We start from the raw sequence: 9,349 nt of genomic DNA, 5'->3' as shown, positions 1-9,349 counted from the left end.
AGAAAATGCCCATGTAGGAGAAAATAGTAGTTAACAGTGTTGTAACCTTCAGTGGTAAACAAGTATGACTGAGGGTTCACATGAGATATCTGCAAAGAATTTAGCATGGTACCTGCTATTAAGGTTTAGGGGTGGTTGGACCCTGAAATAGCAACACATGGGTCCTGTCTGAAGGAATTCAACCAAAGCCTTCTTTCAGACAGACATGGTTTATTAAAGATTTTCCATATTGCCCAGACTCTTAAGGGATCTGAACATTTGTGACATTTATATCGACAAGTGGGCTAGATTGAATCTCAGCCATTGGCCGGATCAAATCTGAACCCCTTGAGGGAGAAAATATGGATCGTATATACAGAAAGACTGTAGGAGCGGCCAAGTATTTGGGGTGACTGGTAGAAGATTCTGGGAAAAGGTGTCTAGGGAGGATCTTGATGGGAGTGACTGAGAGGCAGAATGGGGTCTAGATAGGATCAAGGGTGGGAAGTGGCTGGGGGTGACAGGGAGGTAATAGACAATGAAGGTTGGGCTGGGTCAGAGATAATCAAATTGGGAGAGTGGGCAAAGCCACAATGAAAGTAGCCACAATGAAAGTTGAGAGCATTACTGAGATGATGCCTCAGGTGAACATCAAAGACTAGGCCTTCGGGGAAAAGAAGAAAACTCAAGGAGAGTTGCTGAGAGAGTTAGTGACCTTAGTTAAATAAGGATGGAATCCAGAGTGGCAGGGCCCCTACCTCATCACCTGCTATATAATAGGTGCTTAATAAATACTTGTTCCCTTTCCTATTAAAGCAATAGTAGGACATCCCAGTGGAGACATTGAGCAGGTTGTTAGAAATTTGGGACTGGGGCTCAAAGTGGCAGTCAGGGCTGGAGATATAGATTTGATAGTCATCCTATAGTTCAAAATTCTGATGTGTCTGTAAGCTAACAGATGTGGATATTACCTCATATTATGCAAATCTAAACCTGAATGCCCTCCATTCCTATGTAAGACTCATTCACATCTTTTCATAAATCTTCCATAGGAGATGCACTTACTGTAACATAATGATGGCCTTCCTTCCGATCTCTTAACATTTCATGGATACTAATTGATTATGAAGGTTGTTAATTGGCTATCCCTTACCATCTTTCTGTGAAAGTTCTTTTCTGGTCGCTGTTCTTTGTGATGAAATCTTTTATAATATACATTATCTTCACAGTGTTGATATTTGAAGACATATGAAGACATATATGCCAAAGAAAAGAATGTAGAAAGAAAAGAGAAATTTAAAGACAGAGCCTTGGGAGATGCCCAGGTTTAGGGGGGAAAAAGTAGGAACCAGAAAATAAGTCAATAAACAGTACTATATGCCAGCACTGTGCTAAATGCTGGGGTTGTACAGAAAGGCAAAAGATAGTATCTACTCTCAAGGAGCTCACAGTCTCCTAGTGGAGACAGCATACAAACAATTGTATGTAAATAAGATACAAATATACATAATAAATTAGGGGAAAAAACAGCAGAGGGAAGGCACTAAAATTAAGGAGGTTAGGGAAAAAAGGAAAAGGTGTAAGCATGTCATTAGGAGAACCAGGAGAGTTTAGTGTCATGAAATCCCAAAATGGAGAAAGAATGCTACAGAAAGCTTAAGGAGATTACATGAAACTATGAAAAGTGGGCAGGATTTGGAGTCAGAGTATCTGGGTACAAACTCCATCTCTACTCATGTGAACTTGGGAAAATCACTTGACTCATCTTGGCTTAAGTTTCCTTATCTGAAAAATGAAGGTAGGACCAGAAGGCCTGTAAAGTCTCTTACAAGTTAACATTTATGATGCTATGATCCTAGGACTGAAAAACGCCTTTGGACTTTGCACAAGGTCCTTAGTGACCTTGCAAAGAGCAGCTTTTTAGTTAAATAAGGATGGAATCCAGAGTGCAAACCATTTTTGGAAATTTGTTACTGAATGGAGAAGAGAGGAAAGGAGTGAGAATTGAGTTAGGAGGAACAGCTGAAATGTACACTCTCCTTTTCCTTGCTCTGCTTACTTCATGTAACATTCAGGAAGGACCCTACCCTAGAAGACAGAACAAGCTGGGAACATGGTGGCTTTTCTTTTGAAGTAATTCTCACTCAGATTTACTATTACACAAGTAAAGATGGGTTATAAAGCCGATTTATTGCTTTATTTTTAAAACTCAAAACTCAAAAACTCTTTCTGATTATTTATTTATTACTACATCTTGATCTTCAAATAGCATCATATATTAAGGTGTGTGCTAGTAAGGCATGGCTTATCCTATTGTCTTTGATCTTATGAAAAATATTGCCAAAATCCTTTTAATGCTGAACTAGTTTTGTCATTCTGGGTGACCTTACTTCAGATCCTTTCCAGTATAATTCCCTATTTTTCTCAGTTATTTATTGAAAAAATACTTATAAAACTTTTAACATGAAGTACCATATCTACTTCAGTATTTAAGAGGGTATATGTAAAACGTACATTATTTTCATTGAGTTTCATTTCATTTGAGTTTCATTCCATAAATGTTTATCTGATTGGCCCTATTCATTCATTTATACAACAAATAATCACTAACCATTTAGTATGTTCTCAGCATCATGCTAGTAGTGTAGAGAATACAAACATTTATAAAACATGGCACATTCTCCCTAGGAGCCTATGATATAGTATGGAAAATATGTATAAGCAGTCTATGACAAATAAACCAAAACAAACGCCTTGAGTCTGGTTGTAGGTGAGGTCATTTCTATCCAGGTGATCATGGAAAGTTTCTTAAAGGAGAAAAATATGAGCAAGGCATATAGGATAGGAAAGATTTTCATAGATGGAAATGGGATGGGAAAAAGGCCTTCAGATTGATGACATGAATAAGCAGAGAAAAAACCAGAAAAGACTAAATTCTTGGGAAATGGCAATTAATCTAGCTTGACAAAATCACAGTTAATTAATAGAGTGGGAGGTGGAAGACCGAATCTATAAATTGGAATGGTTTTGTGAAAGGCCTTGAATGTCACTGGGCAGCTAGGTGACACAGTGGATAAAGTGTGAGGTCTAGAGTCAGGAAGACCTAAGTTCAAATCCAGCCTCTGACATTTATTAGCTGTATGAACCTGGACAAGTCATTTAATCCTGTTTGCCTCAGTTTTCTCAACTGTAAAATGAGCTGGAGAAGGAAATGACAAATCACTCTGGTATCTCAGCCAAGAAAACCTCAGATAGGACCACAAAGAGTTGGACACAACTGAAAACAAGTGAACAATGACAACAAAAACAATGTGAATGTCAAGCTAAGGATTTATCATTTGATTCGATAGGCAACAACCAATAAAATCTATTGAGCTTTATGTTTTGTTTTGGCAGGGGCAGGGAGGGGTTGTGGAGGAGGGCCAGAGGGAGAGAAGGACAGCAAAGCAAAGATTCAGGGATTTATTTTCCAATTTTTTTAAATGTATTTAACACTTTCCCTTGAAAAACACATAGATTGTCCAAAAGTTAATTTACCAAAAGCTCCCATAAATGATATTTCAGTGCAAAAGACAAGCTTGAGCATCACTAATCACAATGTTAAAGAGTGAAAGTGGTCAAAAATGGCACATTTGAGTAATTTGTTATTGCCAAATTAACTGGAGCATTCATATTTGATGAATTCTAGTCCCCTTTAAAATATAGAAAAAGAAAGTTCTACCAGCTATAATTGACAAATGAAGAGAAATCCATTCACACTGTCAAAAAATTAGATGTGTGATTATTTCTAGGTAGCTAGCAAAATTTGGAACACAAACTGGTAAGGATAACTATATATTAAATTTCCCTTTCCCATTGACCAGTCTATACAACTATATTTCATAAGTTTAAAAAATAAGTCTAAATGATATGGAAAATGAAGTTGTATTTTCAAGTCCCTACTCCTAAAAATATTTATTCTCCTCAATCAGTCGACCAAGTATTTATTTAGCTTCTGCCATGTGCCTAGCAATATTTTAGATGCTGTAGGAGATTCAAGAGAAGTACAAGACAGAGTCATGCCCTCAAAGACTTGTAATCTGATTGGGCACAGAAGATTTATGTGCAAGAATTAGAAAGCAAAAGGTGGTATAGAACCAAGAGTGGTATATGAATGTGTTAGAGAATTTGAGATAAAGGAGTTATAGATGTTAGGGCAAGTTAATGCAGAGATGAGATCTGAGCTGTATTTTAATGGAGAGAAGATGTGTGTATATTGTTAAGGAAAGAGAATGCCATAAAGGCATGGGTCACAGAATAAAGATAGGTATGGTAAAGGTATTATATTTGTAAGTATAATGAAATATATATTTTGTAGGTATAATAAAGAAACTAGCCTTGGGAACAGACACTATTGGTAGAAAAGAAGATTGAATTTATTCAATTTGTCTCCAATTATCTCCAATTTGGATTTTGTGAAGAGTTTTCAAAATAGAACAAACATGTAAATGCATAAATATGTAAAATGACATAGATTACAAAGGTGATGGTAGTGCCAGAAATGCTTTGTAATAAATACAAATTAGCCACATCTTTAAAAAAAATAGAAAAATAATATATTATGATGGCAGCCCATCTTTAATATAGAAAATAAACATTTTAACAGAAAAATCAGTTTTGGCAAAGAATACTTAGATTCCTTTAACTTTTTAAAATTCCTATTACTTGTCTTTTCTATTTTTCCCTTCCCCTGCTCTCCTCTTTTAACATCTGGTGTGTAGTGTGTGTGTGTGTGTGTGTGTGTGTGTGTGTGTGTGTGTGTGTGTAAATGTGAGTAAGTGAAATACTTTAAACTTAACACAAAGAGAGGTTTAAGTAGTTGGGAGGAAAAGTCTTACAGAGGCTTTGCCTATAAATGCTGAAGTACTCTTGAAACTGGACCAACTTTGTCATTGAAAAGAACACTGGGTTTGAAATAAGAGTCTCAGGGTTGAAAGCCTGATTCTACTACTCTTCCTGAATAATCAAGCAGCTAGGTGACATAGTAGATAAAAACTCTACTCAGAAACTCAGGAAGATCTGAGCTTGAATGTGACCTCAGATACTTACTAGCTGTATGACCTTGGGCAAGTCACTTAACCCTATTTGCCTTAGTTTCTCATCTGTAAAAAATGAACTGGAAAAGGAAATGGCAGACCAGTCTAGCATCTTTGCCAAGAAAACCCCAAATAGGGTCAGGGAGAGCCAGACACAACTGAAACAATCCAATACCTGCATAACCAGGCAGGACACTTGACCATTGTGGGTCTCAGTTGTTTCATAATGAGCAAAGGACTGGATGAGCTCTGAGGCCCCTTCTAGTTTTAAATGTAAGGTCCTATGATCCTTCATATAATATACTCTTTCTTTTTATTAAAAAACACACTGACATAACTTAATAATCAGTCACCTAGCTTTAATTAAAGTACCTTCGATGTGCCAGGAAGCTAAGTACTATAGATAGAAAGGCAAAAAAAAAAATAGTTCCTGCCCTCTAGGAGTTCACATAGATAATGATTTATCAAATTCAAATAAGAAATATGAATTCACATTTGTCAAATTTGGATAAGAAATATAAATAAGAAAAATCTAGGATATGAAACTCAAAACCACAAATAAAAATATGGGTTGTTTCAAAAGTCTTAGTGTAGTTTTAACCTATTAAAGCTAATGAACTAAGATTTCTGAGACACTCTCTATGCATGCAGTAGAAGGGGAAAAATCACCCAGAATGTCTAGACAGATTTTTAAGGAATGGATCTACAATGCTTTATTTTACAAAACAATTCTAATTGAACAACATAACATCTGTTGTCTTTCCACTGGGGTTGTAAAGTGGTTATGGAGGATATAATATAAAGAATATAATCTTTTCTATTCTTAAAAGCTATGATTTTATTTAATTTGGGTTAAAAGGAAGTCCAAATCTGTGACTTTATGAGGTTGAGAAGCTTAATGGTGAGGGAACTCCCTTTAGCAATGTGAATAGGCAATAGACCTGCAACCTGGGGTCTTAGATAGTTGCCTGGGTCACTGAAATTTTAAATGATTTGCCCAGGTATACACAGGCAATCTGTCTCAGAGGCAGTATTGAATCCAGGTTTTCCTGACTTCAAGGCCTGCTCTCTATCTACTACAGAGATATTGATATAGATACATATATATCTATGTCTGTCTGTCTATCTATGTATCTGTCTATCTACAAAAAGATAATAATCCCACCACCTCCTGGCTTCTCTAGGAATTCTCTCCTTCAATAATCCTTCCCATTTGCTCATCTTCAATCTCTCCTCACCTCCTCCCTCTTTTTCTGCCAGCTACAAGCATGTTAAGTCTTTCCTATCTTTTAAGCAGAATAAAAACAAGCCAACAACAACAAAAACCTTTTACTTTATCCTTCCACCTTATCAAGTTATCTTCTTATTGTACCATTTCAATTGTCTTTTATAGCAAAATATGAAGAAAAAGCAATCTGTTCTACTTGCCTCCACTTTTTCAACTCTCATTTACTTCTTAAGCCCTGGCTTCAAACCCCACTACTCAAGTGAAAGTGCTCTCTCCACTTGTACTAATGATCTTTTATTTCTAATTCCAACCTTTTTTCAATCTCTAAATGCAGAAATAAATTTTCATTTTTGTCTGCCCCCTACCTGTAGTTTCTTTCTCTTCCCTCAGCTTTTGTGACTGTTCTCCCCTCCTTCACTATTTATGCAAGAAACTGCTTCTTTTTCTATTAACTGGATGAATGTTCGTGTTCCACCCATTAATCTTGGGTGTTTCCCAAGGCTCAGTCCTAGCCTTTCATCTCTTCCCTTTCTTTTGGTTATCTTTTCAGTTCTTATGCATCTAATTATCATTTCTATTCCATTTAAGAAGTTAGTTAATGGAGCACTGGACCTGGAGCCAGGAAAACCCAAGTTCAAATCTGACCTTAGAGTCCTAGTGGTAGGACTTTTGGAAACTGAGTCAGTTTCCTCATCAATAAAATGGGGGTAGCATTTAACGCTCCCTCTTGATGTAGGTAGACCCCTTGGCCTCTGTTCTCTGAACCCAGTGGAAGAAGCCCCATCCAGAAACTCAACAAGTTTATTTACAAGATCCAGGCAAAAGAGATTTTTGACTCTGGTGGAAACCCCACTGTTGAAGTTTACCTCTACACTGAAAAAGGTCTTCTGAGCTGCTGTACCCAGTGGTGCTTCTACTGGTATCCATGAAGCCCTGGAATTCTGAGACAATGATAACACCTGCTACAGGGTAAAGGTGTCTCAAAAGAGGTTGAACACATCAATAAAACTATTGCCCCAACACTGGTTAGCAAGAAACTAAATGTTATGGAGCAGGAGAAGATCGACAAATTGATGATAGAGATGGAAGGCAGTGAGAATAAATCTAGATTTGGTGCAAATGCCATATTGGGAGTGTCTCTGGCTGTTTGTAAGGCTGGAGCTGCTGAGAAAGTGTCTCCCTGTTTCACCATATTGCTGAACTTGCAGGCAATGATGAAGTCATCCTGCCCATTCCAGCCTTCAATGTGATCAACAGTGGCTCCCATGCTAGTAACACGCTGGCAATGCATGATCCTCTCTATGGGAGCAGCAAACTTTAAGGAGGCCATGCGCATTGGAGCTGAGGTCTACCACACAACCTGAAGAGTGTGATTAAACAGAAATATGGACAGGATGTCACCGACACAGGGGATGACGGTGGCTTTGTTCCTAACATCCTGGAGAATAAGGAAGCTCTGGAGGTGCTAAAGAATGCTATTGGTAAGGCTGGCTATATGGATAAGGTTGCAATTGCCATGGATGTTGCTGCCTCAGAATTCTTCCCATCTGGGAAATATAACTTGGACTTCAAGTCTCCTGATGATTCCAACAGATACATCTCCCCTTCTGAGCTGGGGGCATCTACAAGAGCTTCATCAAGGACTATCCAGTGGTGTCTACTGAAGATCCCTTTGACCAGGATGATTGGGAAACTTGGAAAAATCTCACTACTACTGCAAGCATAAGGGATGATCTCACAGTGACCAATCCCAAGCACACTGAAAAGGCTATGAGTGAGAAAGCCTGCAACTGTCTCCTACTCAAAGTGTACCAGACTGGCTCTGTGACTGAATCTCTTCAGGCATGCAAGCTGGCCCAGTCCAATGGATAGGGAGTAATGGTTTCCCATGGTTCTGGGGAGACTGAAGATACCTTCATTGAAGACCTGGTGGTAGGTCTCTGCACTGGGCAGATCAAGACTGGTGCCCCCTGCTGATCTTAGCTTCTCAGATATACCAGCTTCTCAGAATTGAGGAAGAGCTGGGCAGTTCAGCTAAATTTGCTGGAAGGAACTTCAGAAACCCTCAGGTCAAGTAAGCTCTGTGACCAGGAAGCCTCGGAACTCACAGGTGCCAGTCCCCCCTGTAGATGTCTGCTCCTGTCCTAAGAATAGGCAGCACGAAATACTAGACCAGTTTTGTTTGGGGGGCAGGGGCCTCAGCTGCTTAACTTCCCTTTTCCCTCCACCTTTCTGTGATGTTCTCACTGCTTCATTAGAATTGTCTTACAAGAAACTACCTGATCATCTGGCACTCTGTTAGAAAACCCTTATCATCTTGTGACTGGGAAAGAATGACCTTTCTCACCCCCAACCCCAGTGTTGATGTGTGGAGCCATGTACTTGTGATGCAGCCCAACGAGCCCACAGGCCAGATCTCTAGTGGCTTCTATGTGCAGAATGAAAGTATTCAGTGAACCACTGGAAAAAAAAAATTAAAAATACAAATAAAATAAAAAATAAAATAAAATGAGGATAATAATAGCCCCAGTTCCCAAGCTTGTTGTAAGAATAAATATTTATATATAATATTGCAAACTTAAAGCACTATGTAAAGCTATCATCAGCATCATCATTAATACCAAATATTTATATTTAACTCTGGACTCTCCTCTAAGAACTTCTCCTATATCTCTTAAAATTGCTGGAAGTTACATGAGGATTTCACACTCAAAATTTCTAAAATTAAATTTATTTTGGTTCCTAATACCAGCCCAGCCCATACCAGTTCCAAACTTCCCTATTTCTATTAAGAGTATAATCACCCTTTGAATCACCCAGAATCAAAAGCTGAGAAACTTCATGGACTCTTCACTCTCACCCCTCACAACCAATCAGTGACCAAGTCTGGTTTGATTCTGCCTCTACATCTCTTCTATCCGTCCCTTTCTCTTTACTCACATGATGCCAAACCTAATCAAGGCTATCACCAGCTCACACTTGCACTATTACAAAAGCCTCCTAATTGGACTCCTAGCTCCCAGGATCTCCTTTCTTTAATCAACCTTCCATATGTTTGCCAAAACAA

The 9,349-nt window shown here is 38.3% G+C and overlaps 1 pseudogene; it reads left to right on the top strand.

The window, feature by feature from the left end:
- The first annotated feature begins 7,355 nt into the window (after positions 1 to 7,355).
- On the top strand, positions 7,356 to 8,360 carry LOC110206782 (alpha-enolase pseudogene; annotated as a pseudogene).
- The last annotated feature ends 989 nt before the right edge of the window (positions 8,361 to 9,349 follow it).

The sequence above is a fragment of the Phascolarctos cinereus genome, unplaced genomic scaffold, assembly GCF_003287225.1.
Source record: "Phascolarctos cinereus isolate Bilbo 61053 unplaced genomic scaffold, phaCin_HiC Scaffold_5;HRSCAF=322, whole genome shotgun sequence".
NCBI lineage: Eukaryota > Metazoa > Chordata > Mammalia > Diprotodontia > Phascolarctidae > Phascolarctos > Phascolarctos cinereus.
This window is presented reverse-complemented; position numbering and strand designations above follow the sequence as displayed.